This window comes from Trematomus bernacchii, unplaced genomic scaffold (genome assembly GCF_902827165.1).
Source record: "Trematomus bernacchii unplaced genomic scaffold, fTreBer1.1, whole genome shotgun sequence".
NCBI lineage: Eukaryota > Metazoa > Chordata > Actinopteri > Perciformes > Nototheniidae > Trematomus > Trematomus bernacchii.
The window spans coordinates 6,362,433-6,377,530 of NW_022987714.1; positions in this window are offsets into that span (position 1 = coordinate 6,362,433).

Sequence of the window (15,098 nt, forward strand, 5' to 3'; positions counted from 1 at the left end):
TTTGTGTATGGTGTGTTCCTTATTGTCTATAATTTTCGTGAAAAGACCAAAACCAACTTTATTCTGTCTCTGAATAATTTACGACGTCTCCTGTCTCTCTCTGGCTCTCGGCCCTAAGCTCATTGTTTCCCATTGAAGATGTAAATCTTTAGAAATGTGTCACAAACAAATGGTTTTATTTTATTAATTGACTGTACTACTAGCAAGTCATTACACCCTACTGGATATAATAAGAGTTAATTGAGCACTTGTATGGTCTATTTTTCACTACATGTTGGAGCATGTCATTCAGTTCAAAGGTGTGGCTCATCAATGTGTTGTTAATAATTGTATGACATCAATGGCTGTTTGTGGCACAGAGGAATACAAATTGTACCAACTAAATGTTGGTTTTGGCCTTAAGGCAATCTTTTAACATTAAAAAAATATAATATATTCAGTGTCATACTTTAAAGGTGGGGTAGGTAAGTTTGAGAAACCGGCTCGAGATACACTTTTTGTTATATTCCATGGAATGCTCTTAACATCCCGATAGCAATGAATATCTTAAGTGCTTTGACAAAAAAATCCATAAAAAAATGTCATCTGTGGAAGCCGTAATACTGTAAAAAGTACGACCAATCATTTTAGCCGGCCCGGCTAAAATAACTGGATGGCCTACCTGCCTGTCAGCCTTCCATCTGTGCACAAACTTATCTCGTGCCCTCATTGGTCATGTGCGCGTTCGTGTGTGTTGGAGGAGGGGCTCTGTAAGGAAGTGGCAGATTTTGTCCGGTTGTGTATTTTCAAATTCTAGCGATCTCGAGCCGGTTTCTCAAACTTACCTACCCCACCTTTAAGTTGAGCTGTGTATTTTATGTGCACGGACGCGTCTACTTTTTTTTTTTTTAAAGATAAAGACGCCCTTTTTTGTGAGGACACACTCGTAAAAAGGGAACTAAATCAAGCATTACATTCAAACAGAGGAACTTGTGGTAGAATAAATACAAAATATAGATAGTCTGTCTCTCCTCCGTTTGTGTCCTCTCTCGTGATGTTCTCCTCCCTTTTTCTCCCCTCTCTCTCTCTCCCTATTTCTCTCCAGATGGGTGGCAGAGAGTAGCAGCTTGCTGTGGTCAGGCCAATTATTTACATAATTATGATCTCCCACTTAACCACATGATCCTTTACCTGGGTGTGGGCAATTAAAGCCGGCATCATAATGCAGATTATGCAAATACAGTCAGAACCGAACAAGGTGGCAAGAGATCGCACATGAGCAAACATGTGCCTTGTAACTGTGTGTGTGTGTATGTGTGTGTGTGTGTGTGTGTGTGTGTGTGTGTGTGTGTGTGTGTGTGTGCGTGTGTGCGTGTGTGTGTGTGTGTGTGTGTGTGTGTGTGTGTGTGTGTGTGTGTGTGTGCGTGCGTGCGTGCGTGCGTGCGTGCGTGTGTGTGTGTGTGTGTGTGTGTGTGTGTGTGTGTGTGTGTTGTGTGTGTGTGTGTGTGTGTGTGTGTGTGTGTGTGTGTGTGTCAGTGGCTTCATAGGTGTGCAACAGAATGTGACAACATGTTTGACAGCTTTCTGGTTGGTTAATTGTATAGTACACCAGATTAGGGGCGAGGACTGAATTGTATCTGAATTAAAGGGTCAGTTTACCTAAATGCCTGTCAAAAGAATAAGAGATGTTTCACAACAGCCTTGGTTTTATTATTCACCCAAGCCCAACAAGAGGAGAAAAGGGGTTAATGAGTTGAAGAGGACTCTAGTTCTCCCTTTGTGCCAGTATACACGCATCTGGGTGTGTTATTTTTGATGTGCGTGTGCAAGTTTACTGAGGACCTGCTAACATAGGTGGCAAACAGAATCATACCCATGGGTGATCAACAGGCTCTTCAGTGAAGTGACATCATTGATTGTGTGTGTTGTGTGTGAATATGTGTTTTTTTCCCGTGTGTTTTTGTGTTTCCGTGTGTCCCACCCAGCTGGAGTGCTGTGGCACCTCACAAACGAGGCATGTGCAAACACACATCTGCATTATGAAGCATGCATGTCCTGTCCGGCCGTAGGCATCTGACTGTTTGTTAACCAGCTACACACATTTACAAATACACTAACACATACACAGACAAACAAACAGACATACACACCCACACACAAACATGCACATAAACACATGCATACACACACATACACACTGACACATTCAATCAATTATGTTTTGACATGGTTCATGAACATGCAGATGGTGCAGGACCAGGGGGGGCAGAGCAGTATCTGTGTACAATTTCTCTCTCTCCCTTTCTCCCCCCCCCCCCCCCCCTTTTGTCCAAGTCCTGTAGATTTATATGTGTTTGCCTCTCTGTGTATGTGTGCGTGTTTAAGAATCCACCTCACTGTATAACATATTAATTCTAGCAAATTTTATCTGCTGTATTTTCATTCGTCTAATCCTCGTGCCATCTGCTCGTTATCGTACACCGTGCTGCTTATTACAGTTTTACTGTGCGTGTTGATCTATGTGTTTACTCTGAGCATGTGCATGCCATCTTTGTGTGTCTGCTCTGCAAAACGTGTGCGTGCGTGTGTGCGTGTGTGTGTGCGTGTGCATGTGTGCGTGTGTGCGTGTGTGAGTGTGAACTACCAGGAGTTGTCGTTATAACCTCGGGTCAAAATCTGCTGGCATTTATCCCAATCTCCCTTGCTCAGTGAGCAGGCAGGCTGCTTATACACCTCTGTGTGTGTGTGTGTGTGTGTGTGGTGTGTGTGTGTGTGTGTGTGTGTGTGTGTGTGTGTGTGTGTGTGTGTGTGTGTGTGTGTGTGTGTGTGTGTGTGTGTGTGTGTGTGTGTGTGTGTGTGTGTGTGAAACTATTTGCCTGCATTTGAGATCTCACATCAAAGCTTAAATGAAGCAGGCATGTTTGCATGTACGAGTGTGCTGGGGAGTGTGTGCTGGGGGGTGTGTGTGTGTGTGTGTGTGTGTGTGTGTGTGTGTGTGTGTGTGTGTGTGTGTGTGTGTGTGTGTGTGTGTGTGTGTGTGTGTGTGTGTGTGTGTGTGTGTGTGTGTGTGCTGTTGCTGTTGCTGTTGGCTGTACACGTGCTTTAAGTGAATCCTCTGTTAATTAAGAGCTCATTAGTGACACCAGCTATTTGACCAATTAGGGTCTGCTTGCTTACTTGCTCACTTGTTTGTTTTCTAGTAGAGACATCACCAAACATGTTGTTTTATTCATTCCTTTTCTTTTACACCCCGTCTTTGGTTTATTTTCACTGTCTCTGGAGGATAGAAAACATAAAAAATAGATTATGGTTGTTTTGTACTTTTATTCTTGGTTTTTTTTCTTGGCAAGAGAAAGTCGCCCAGATCCCATATGATATCTGTGTGTGTGTGCATGTGTGTGTGATTTTTATCTCCTTTGTGTTATCAAGCTGTTGTCATGGTATTTTATTCATCTCATTAATAACAGTGCCCTTGAGGTGGAACACCTCGACCCTGTTTTCATCGGCACACACTAGTGAGCACAAACATGCACACAGATGCACAAACACACACAGACACACGAGCGCACACACACAATTAACAACACTAGCGAGCTGACAGCAGCTTCCTTTGAGGCAGCACCCATCTCAGCCCCTGCATGAATGAACAAAGACTCCACATAGACATACATACAGAATGGAAATATGGTCAAACACATGTGTGCGTGCCAGCAGCTTCTCCACCCACTAAAACATATACATACACACAACACGTCGTGTCCTACTTTAATAACCACAGATTGAATTTTGGCTCCAACATAGCAGAGAGCCTGATGTACGAGGCAGAGCCCACCTGACATCTGAACACAAGTAAAATGAAAGACAAGAGGGGAGAAATTAAAGAAATTGAGAAGCAAGAGAGTAATATTTAGGGATACTTATGCACCACTTAGGTATATTAACTAAATAAGTTCAGGCTCTCAGGATCAGATTTATCCGGTCTTAATGATATCATATAATCCAATATGTATAGATTTGTCATGATATCTTGGAATTCTTAAATGTATTTTTCTTCCTTTTGCTCAATGACATTGCCCTGTATGTCCGAAATCTTTTTAGTCTGATTTTTAAGATAAACTATTCTGCAAACTAAAAACAGAGTGTTTACTTGTGTATGTAGAACTGCTGCTGTGCAATTCATGACAAATATTTAGAGTAAAGTTATCAAATGCCATGCATGCAGTACAGCAGCCTGAGGATCTGAATGTGTGTGTGTGTGTGTGTATGTATGTGTGCGTGTGTGTGTGTGTGTGTGTGTGTGTGTGTGTGTGTGTGTGTGTGTGTGTGTGTGTGTGTGTGTGTGTGTGTGTGTGTGTGTGTGTGTGTGTGTGTGTGTGTGTGTGTGTTCATGTGACATCTGCCATAAATCACAAGCCACAGTGTCCTTGTAGCTCTAACACATATCATGGAAATCAATGCAGGGGTCAAGTCGAACACTGCTACCCAACCCCCGAAAATACCACAGCAGCCAATAAATATGGCAGGCTAATACACACGTCAACGACCCGGCTCTCTCAACCTATTGACTCGCCACATATAATGTGTGTGTGAACGTGAGTGAATGCATACATGGACAGAAACACAAATATCACTGAGTGTGTGTTTATTCTTGGTGCAGACATCTGAGCAGAGTTTGACCTGGTGACATTGTGAGAACTGGAGATCCTGCTGGGCATCTGCATAAAATATTGAAGGACAAACCTGGTGATATTTTCCTTATATATTTCTTTATTATCTTTGCCTATATATACCGTCCTGAAATACTCACTAGAGTCGTTTAAAAAACACAATTTGTTTCCTTTGAGTACCATTTGTCCCTGGGCCTGGCTGTTTTAGTAAACTACTTTATTAAACTTAAAAGTATATATTTGTGACACATTTTTAAATAGGTCTTAACATTTAAATCTTTAATAGCAACAGATAAGCCCTGGGCTGATGCCCCAGACAGGTTTTTGGAAGTGAGAGACAGACCAACAGTCTTATTCATGGAATTTGATGAGAGCAAGAAAAATACTGCATTTCATAAGCCTTATCCTTTAAACTCAGTAAGAGACAGTTTTGTTTATTTATTAACTTGCACTCCCAGAAGCCTTGATGCATCTCCACCTGGGAAAACATTCTGATTTAAAAGAAGACCATTTTTTAAAAGACATTTGAATTGTCACTGAGAAAAAACAGTAAACTGCTGTAATGTGTGTGGTGCACATCACCAGGGGGTCCGCAGAGTGGGAGATAGCAGAATGCCACTTTCCTTTCCTTATGATACCATGTTAAGGTCATGGTGTGCTTTGGGTAACAATGTGTGTATGAAGCTCACACACAAATACACAGACACACACATCTACTCTTTCTGTCATATCTCCTATTTCATTATTTTTCTTCTTTGCCCGCTAAAGGTTTTATGAAAGATTTTCACGTAGATAATATATATCATTAACCTCATTTTGTATTGTTGCCTCTAATCTCCATTCCTGTCTCATCCTTAGTCTGCCCCACTCCTTCTACCCTGACTAATCACACAGTAATCGCTGCACACACACACACACACACACACACACACACACACACACACACACACACACACACACACACACACACACACACACACACACACACACACACACACACACACACACACACACATCCTTTACCCCTCACCCCCTACATTGTCAAATGATCATTGAGAAGCGAGCGTGTGGCTGACACTGTCTCCACAGCAACGGCAGTTAGGACCAGGAGGGGGGCTGGGGCATCTTCCAGTGTGTGAATGATGAGAGCACACACACACACACACACACACACACACACACACACACACACCACACACACACACACACACACACACACACACACACACACACACACAAACAGGGCAGACAGGTGCACACACACACATATGAAGGTACCAGCTATGACAAAAAACATGAACACATATGGACACAAACACAGTCACAGGTTCACACATAAACAGGCACGTGCACACAGACGTTCAAAAGTACACACACCACACACACATTAAGCGAGACCTGGGAAACTGAAAAAAGAGGATGAAAGCGAGCGAGCGAGGGTGGAGGGAGGGAAGTGATTTGGAGGCGGGGGGGGGGGTAGTTGCTTCCTGGAGAGATTTTCTTCTTCCTCTCTCGTCCACATTCAGGCGCAGATAGAAAATACACACACACACATACACACACACTCACAGATATACAAACAATGAAAGAGCACCACATCACTCCAATTCAATCATTTATGAAAGCAGCAAAACCAGCATGAAAGATTCACAAGGCAAAGAACATTGTTTAATCTGCCCTCCGCCCTCTAATTCCCCCCATCAATCCCACCCTCCCTGCTTCTCCCACTCTCTCTTTCTCTCTTATCACCTCCTCCATCCCCCACGTTTCACCTTTTGCCACTGCGGGGTTTTTAATCATTGACCACAGTCTGGCCCAGACAACTCAAAGGTCAGAGATCAGGGTCAGGAGTCGGGGGAAAGACACGTCTGTTTTCATGTGAGAAGTGCCGTGTATCAAACATTATTATTCACATAGTATTCTTTACTGCTTAAATGAACACAATCCTGCTTTACAGAGCATGTATTTCCTCTTCACCTTCTCTTCTTCTTCACACCTTGCCTTTTCCCTGACCTCTCCCTCCCCCTCCTTTCTCCTTTCACTGTCGTTCTGTCATCCTGCCATCAGGCATGTTTAAGCACCTTTCTCAGGTAACCTCACACCTGTCTCCACACTGACACTGGAGGCACTCACTTGTACATCACACAAGACCGAGAGATACAGACAATACAGGCTCAAGCTGTTTGGCTAGTATGAAGCAGCAGAAGCTCCACAGAGGAGGGATAAACCAGAAAGCACAGAAATCTCACACATCTAAATTCATCATGAAAACCTACAATTATTTTATGTAAGGCTTGCACCTTAACTTTATTTTTAAATGATTGATTAAACCACATATTATTTTCTTAATGAATAAATTAACAGTTTGGTCCATAATAATAATAATATTGTCAGAAAACAGAACACTAAAATGCCCATCACAATTTCAAGAAGCTCAAATCCACTTATTAAAATAGATGGATTTGTCAGACCAACAGTGCAAAATTTAAAAAATCTAAATATCTTGTTATCATTAAAGAGATAGCAAATAATCACATTACAGTCATTGTCTTATGGTTTCAACTATGTGTAATTTCAGATCAATATGTTTTTCAACAATTTTCAGAAGACAGGGAAAAGTGTTCATCTCAAGAGAGTGAACTAATGTAGGCTAAGTTATAGAAGATAATCAAATTATAGATAATAACTACACAACTGTGGCGACAAGGAAATGTAAAACTAAAAGCTAAATAAATGCAGAAGACTAGATATTCAGGCCAACCTTGTGAGCAACCATTGATATGTCTGAGTAGATATAATGTTCTTGAAATAAATATTTACTGCAGCAGTTGCTGAAAATAGCTTGGCTCTTTCTGTTATACAATAATCAAAATGATGACTTCAAAAAGAAAATGTAATTCCACTCAATATCCGTGACTGTAATAAAGGCACGCTCATCTGCCAGGTGAGGAGAGTTACGGTAACTCTCCTCACCTGGCAGATGAGCGTAAATCAATGTGACATCATTGAAGCTATTAATTATGCCTTGAAGGAATGATTGAGTGAAAGGGAAATGCACTCTCTGCAGCCATGTGACCAGCATGCATCTGATACAGTTTGACAAGGAATACCAGCACAGAGAAAATCAAATACTGAGTAAAAGTGTTCTTACCTGGGAGGTAGAAGTGGGGAGTCTTTAATCCAAACATGGTCCTGGATCACTGAGGGGAGAGGGGAGAGGTCAGCTTCTGTCTACCTCCTGCCCCCCCTCTTCACCCTCTAGACTGAAGCCGTGTGGAGTAAAGAGGGATCAGAGGAAGAAGACACAGAGGGGACGTGATGGAAAGAGAGGAGAAACTAAATACTGAGGATGGGTGACAGTGTGCTCATGCCATCTTTCACTGAGAGGGAGAGCCTCTGAGAGTGTTGGGAGGTTGACAGAGAGGATAGGAAGAGGGGGAGGGAGTGAGAGAAAGAGAGAGACAGTCTTCAGCCGGCGTCCTCTCCTTCTTTTAGTCCTTTGCTTTGTAATCCCTTCCTTGTTATTCATTCAGTGGCCTCTTGCTCGTTTGCTGTATAATGACCTGTTTTTCTGTCTCTGTTCTTGCTTTATCCTCCCTCCTTTGCCTCAGTCCCACCACTGACTGCTCAGCTCAGTGAGCACAGAAGAGGAGGAGGAGGAGGAGGAGGAGGAGGAGGAGGAGAAGGAGGGAGGAGGGAGGAGGGAGGAGGGTTAGGAAAGAGGGAGGGATGGAGGAATGAAAAACAGGGGAGGAGAATTATAAGACGGATGAGTGTGTGTGTGTGTGTGGTGTGTGTGTGTGTGTGTGTGTGTGTGTGTGTGTGTGTGTGTGTGTGTGTGTGTGTGTGTGTGGGTGGGTGTGGTGGTGCTGTGTGTGTGTGGTGTGTGTGTGTGTGTGTGTGTGTGTGTGTGTGTGTGTGTGTGTGTGTGTGTGTGTGTGTGTGTGTGTGTGTGTGTGTGTGTGTGTGTGGGTGGGTGAGTGAGTAAAACGAGATTGAGAGAAAGAAGGAGGAAGAGAGGCGAGAGGGTGTTGATGCAGTTCTCATTATCAGTAGATTGGACTGGTGCCTGAGTGACAGCTGATTCATCATGGGAGAGAGAGGAAGGGAGAGTGAAGGGGAGAAAAAAGTGTGTGTGTGTGTAGAACAAGGAAGAAGAGGGGGGTTAAAACCTGCCCTTAAGCATCTGCTTCATTCAGATCTTCTCCTCTTATCCTCTCTTTTTTCGTCCTCTCCTCTTTTCCAGCCTCCGGTCCTGAAAATCAACAGTCGGCTGCTTTGGATCGCAAACCGTGATGTGACCAGCATAACTGTATCATCCACACACACACACGCGCGCACACACACACACACACACACACATAGCCTCAAAACAGTTCACATGCTCCCATTGATTAGACAGGCCTCATATGTCTGACACATCACGTTAGCCAGGCTTTCCATCAATTACTGTCCTCTCTTGGCCAGCTAGCACCCCGTCTACTGTCACTATGAGACCCAATTCTATCAGACCCGCTGCCCACACACACACACACACACACACACACACACACACACACACACACACACACACACACACACACACACACACACACACACACACACACACACACACACACACACACACACACAGCATCAAACCGAGCTGCATCACAGGGGAATGATATGCCATTAGGAGCAATTATTTGAGGTGGTCCCGTGGTGTTCTTCTGGTTTGTGGTGTAATGTCACTGTAGCAGTTTTGGGGCGTCTTTCTGCCTCTCGTGGTTTGTGTCTCTCTGTCCATGGCAGCCTGGAGGAACCTGGCCGCTCTATCACTTTCTCCATCTCCACACAGCAGCGCTCATTTCTCTCTGTCACTTCCTCTCTCACACATATGGTTCATGCAGCCGCACTGTGTCTGTTTCATTGCATGTGCACCCATATTCAAGTGTAAGAATGTAGATGGACAAAAACCTGTTGTCCAAATCTAGATCCATTTCAGTTCCATTTCCCTCTCTTCCCTGTTCCTCCATATTTCCATTCTTCCTCCTCTTCATTATTTTGAAATCCCCCAACATCTTTACATTTCTTCTCTTTTTCTTCTCTTACCCTCTCTCGCTATTCTCTCTGAGTTGAAGAGGAAGTGTGCTCGTGATAAGATTGATTGTGAGGGTTTCAAAGAGCTATCTATAACCCCGTCTGTCACCGTCGAATCAATGAAGAGAGACTGCAGCAGGACACACTGTCTACACAACATATAAACACACACACGGATAAACACATGTGTAAACTTGCAGAAGGGTGCACACACACACATACATACACACACACACACACACACACACACACACACACACACACACACACACACACAGACTGATCAACAGCTGTGGGAGCAGTTGTGAAACATCAGCGAACCACAAACTGACAGTGAGGGCAGACTGGAGAGGGCGAGATAAAGTATACTGAGGAAACAGCAAAGAGGATGGAGAGGTGGTGGCAGTGTGTGTGTGTGTGTGGTGTGTGTGTGTGTGTGTGTGTGTGTGTGTGTGGTGTGTGTGTTGTGTGTGTGTGTGTGTGTGTGTGTGTGTGTGTGTGTGTGTGTGTGTGTGTGTGTGTGTGTGTGTGTGTGTGTGTGTGTGTGTGTGTGGGGGGGTGTGGGGTGGGTGTGGGTGTGGGTGTGGGTGTGGGTGTGTGTGTGTGGGTGTGTGTGTGTGTCTTTGACTGTGTGGGTTTGCATGCCTTTGCGCCCTTTTCTGGGTTTCCTGCCAAACTCTCTGGGTTTGTGTGTGTGTGTGTGTGTGTGTGTGTGTGTGTGTGTGTGTGTGTGTGTGTGTGTGTGTGTGTGTGTTTGTGTGTGTGTGTTTGTGTCTGTTTGTCTGTGTCTGTGTGGCAGAAAATCTGTATTTAATTTCAATGTCTAAATCTTAAAATGTGTATGTCTTAATTTATATATGGTCATCCTAAGCATAACACACATACACACACTCACACTCACAGAAATACGTCCACCAACACTCTGCAAACACCCCTGACCTCTGGGGTCGAGACAGACGGGACCCTTTGGCCCCCGGGGGTCACGCTCTGCTGCACGGAACTGGGTCGTCAGGGTCAAGAGAGGAGGAGGAGGAGGAGGAGGGCCAACAAACACACAGCACGATATGCGATGATTACACACAACAGCCAATAACGAGTGTCCACCTCTGACCTCATTGCCGTGGAAACGTGTGGGAATGCCTGTCACCGAGGGAGCAGTATGACTCTATCTATCACCACACAGTGACGGGGGAGAAAAAGAGAGGTGGTCAATGAAATACCAGCCTCACCTAACCCACAGGCCTCCTTCTCCTTATGGGGGCTCTTGTTCTTTGTTTAAAACCGACATCATCACAGACACAAGACCCTACCATTCTCTCCTTTCCTCTTCTTAATTCAATTCAAATAGCTTTATTAGCACGACCATAGTGACATACAGTATTGCCAAAGCGTTGATCCAAATCCAAGAATAACATGTTTTCTTCACAAGAAAAAGCATATATACTTTTTGAACATGAACTACTCTACTGAATAAAAAAAGCTCCTCTCCTCCCCTCTCCTCTCCTTCTGCCTCGCTCTTTCTCTATCATTTGCCTGTCAGATGCAGGCTGTGGCAGACTAAAAGCTGACACCCCGGTCCCTGCAGCAACCAGGGGCTGCCATCAGCACTTAAACATGTTCTCTCTCTGCTCCTTCCCCCTTCTCTCCCCTGCGTCCATGCAGCACTCTGGCTGCTGACAGGGAACACAGGAAAGATGACAAATAAAGGGAGAGAAATGATGAAAAAGAACTGAAAAAGCCCTCACCATCTTGCTAGTATTCCTGCTTCCCCTCTGTTCTTGTCACCCTCTCCCCTCCTCATCTCAGTGCTGGTGAGGTCGCTGACCCCGAGTGAGTGAGCCTCATTACCCAGTCACTCTGTATCCACTCACATAAAAGGGGAGGGGGGTGTCTTTAAATGTGTGTGTGTACATGAGTGTGTGTTGACGAGACACATTGTAAATATATTTGTCATTCCTGAAGTCACTTTGAGTAAAGACGTTAAAAGAAACGACAGAGGACGGGCGCCATCGCAAGAGAGGCAGGGAAAGATTAAAAGATGGTGCATCGACGACGGGTAGAGCGGAGGATAAAGTGACGGGGAGATGAGGGGATGGATGCTGGGATGTGGAGAGGGTGGAGGGGTATGGGGGGGGCTTGTGTTGGATCAAAGATAATTGTCAGTGGAAGTCATTATGCACATATTGTATAGAGAAACCCGAGGACGCTTCTTTCAACTGATCCTTCTCATCATTTCTCCTCTCCTCTTTATCAGCCTCTCGGTGTCTTCCATCCCTCCGGGGATTTAATTGGACACTGATGGGTTCACTGTGACCTCAAGAGGGATAGGAAAAATAAGTACAAATCTCTGGGACAGGAACTGTTGGGACATGAAACTGAATCCACAACACCATCAGCGTTAGTTATAGAAACACTTACAAACGATCCACAGTCCTCCAAACTAGCAATAAGACCCTAAACTGCAGTGTTATTGAGGTTTAGAGAGTAACTTGGCTTGGCTTTTGCTGTGTGTCTTTGCCTGTGTGGTGCATACTGTATGTGTGAGATGGTGTCAGCCTCAATGTGTGTGCAAGCAATTGAGGATGAAATGGGATAGAAGTATGCTGTTTCAGCCCCTTAGCTAAACTCTTGACTCAGGCTGTCTGGTGCCTGTCCGCCCACAAAACTATCTTAAACACGACATTCATGCAGTACATGCTCACTTAGACATGTATAACCAGAGTGTGGCCTGCTGGAGCCCTGAATCAGCACACACACACACACACACACACACACACACACACACACACACACACACACACACCACAACACACACACACACACACAGCACACACGCACCACACACACACACACACACACACACACACACACACACACACACACACACACACACACACACACACACACACACACACACACATTACGTTGACCCACCACAGCATGCAGGGCAGCATAAATTAAGACTGTTAATGGGTCTGAGCCACAGGGCTTCGCTGTACTTCTCCACCCATTCAAAATCTCTCTCTCTATCTCCCTCCTCTGTCCATCTGTCCGTTTGCAAGTACAGTATGAGCAGAGCACAGTGACACACATACTGGATGGGAATTTGGACTTCTGCTCTGAGATAAGGTGTGTTTTTGTTTGATCTGGAAGTCTTTTCTAAAATAAATGATGTTCTTGTGGTTTGCTTTCCATTTTCTAGGAAAAATCAGCATGAGCTACAGCAAGTTCATGATTTAGAAAATGTTTGTGCCATAGAATTGTACTTGTGTCGCTGAGAATTGGATATGCCCATAGGCCTATGACAAAAGCTCTCTTGTAAAGTCACATTTTCCAACTGTTTAGCTGCAATCTCTGCTTTCTAATTTTCTATTCCTAGGAAGACAGATTTTTTAAATATTATAATATCTTTAAAAAAAATGTAGTTTTCTTATCTAGACACATGGAACTATTCAGACAACAAATTGTTTAAAAGGTCTAGTTGATTTTTTAGTCATCAGTGTTGTTGCAAATGTCATAGACATTTTGAATGAGGTTTTTTAGTTCCGCTTTTACTGACGTTCCTAGTTTGATACCTCTGTTGCATGTCATACTCCTTTTTCTCCCTGCATGTTTCCTGCCAATCTCTCCCCTGAAAACAGACCCTTCTTGTTTTTCAAACTCCCAGTGTTGCCTGTCTGATGAATAATATATGATAATAATTGCAATGACATCATCAGGGTTGATTCGTTTTTAGACCTTAAAGAGGTCCCTCTAGAGCCACAGAATACATTGTACAACCGTTTCCAGAAGGCTGTGACAAGTAAAATTAGCTTGATGTTTTAAATCGGTGGAGTGCCCCTTTAATTTGTTCCCCATTCGTATCTATCTGTCTGTGTGTCTTGTCCATCTGTCCATTTGCAAGTATGACAGACACAATGACACACACACACTGAGTGGGAAATTAGCCTGCTGCCGTGACATTGGTCTTCATTGTGTGTGTGTGTGTGTGTGTGTGTGTGTGTGTGTGTGTGTGTGTGTGTGTGTGTGTGTGTGTGTGTGTGTGTGTGTGTGTGTGTGTGTGTGTGTGTGTGTGTGTGTGTGTGTGTGTGTGTGGCTTTGATTGGCCCCGCTCTGTCTACCCAGTTGGTGATATCTTGTGATTATCTCTGTATGTATCTGCTCCTCCATCCTGCAGCCATTCTGGGTCAGTCCTGTCCCACCTTAACAGTTCCACCATCCTGGGCACCGCATCGCTTACCATACCCTTACTCGGGATACAAAATACCCCTCCACAACCAGAATCACAGGGGCAGAGCTCCACAGGAGGGATTTGAACTTCTCTCAGCACATGTCCCTGCCCTGGCCTGACCTCTGTCCTCTGACCCGGCATCTAAACCTCTAAACCTTCGTCTGTCCCTTCAGATGCTTTCTGACCTCAAAGCCTCATAAATCTACCTCAGGAGATTTTTTCTAAATGACTTTCTAAATACATTTTACACATCTGTCTTTTTAGGATCAATTACAGGAAGGGAATTGTCTGTTGTAAACATGCATCTACTGATGCATCTGGACCTACAACATAAGAATAAAGATCAATCTTGGCTTTGCAATGCTCATTTTTAATTTCTCTTTAAACAACCAACTGAATATAATATATTCCTGTCAAAATTATTTAACAAAGACAACAGTACACAAAGTATGTAGCCAGCCAGGAGATGTACTGATGCATTAAGGGTTAATATTGTTGGTGGCAAATGTGTGTCATCCAGATAATGTGTTTTTCTAATGCATGATTTTCACATATATTTTTTTTTAAATATAATTCTGAAGACATGTCTATCTCTAGAGTGTTTTGTAGACCACTTTTTTGCTGAGAATTCGCTTTGAAGGTCACCATACTTACCTGCATGTTTCTAATTTACTGTAAATGTAAACCCAGAAAAGGGCGCAAATGTATGTAATGTGATGCATTATGGTCGCTAAACTGTATCATTATTTTCTGAATATCACAGCTCTGCCTTCTAGGATATCTGACATGCTGGTGCTGTCAGTTGTCAGTCAGCTGTCACTTAACATCTTGCACTGCTGAATTAAAACACTAAGGAAAGACTGAGGAGATTTTATAACGAAGGAAAGCAGCTATTCAAAAATATTTTATTAAGATAACAGATATTCAGATGTTTCATATTCCATGGCTCTTGTGGGAAATCCTGGCAGTCTGCACTAACTAACCAGATCAAGGACTATTCTAGCTCTGCTGCCAACACAGACATGCACACCTTCAAACACACATCCAAAGACACACACACACACACACACACACACACACACACACACACACACACACACACACACACACACACACACACACACACACACACACACACACAC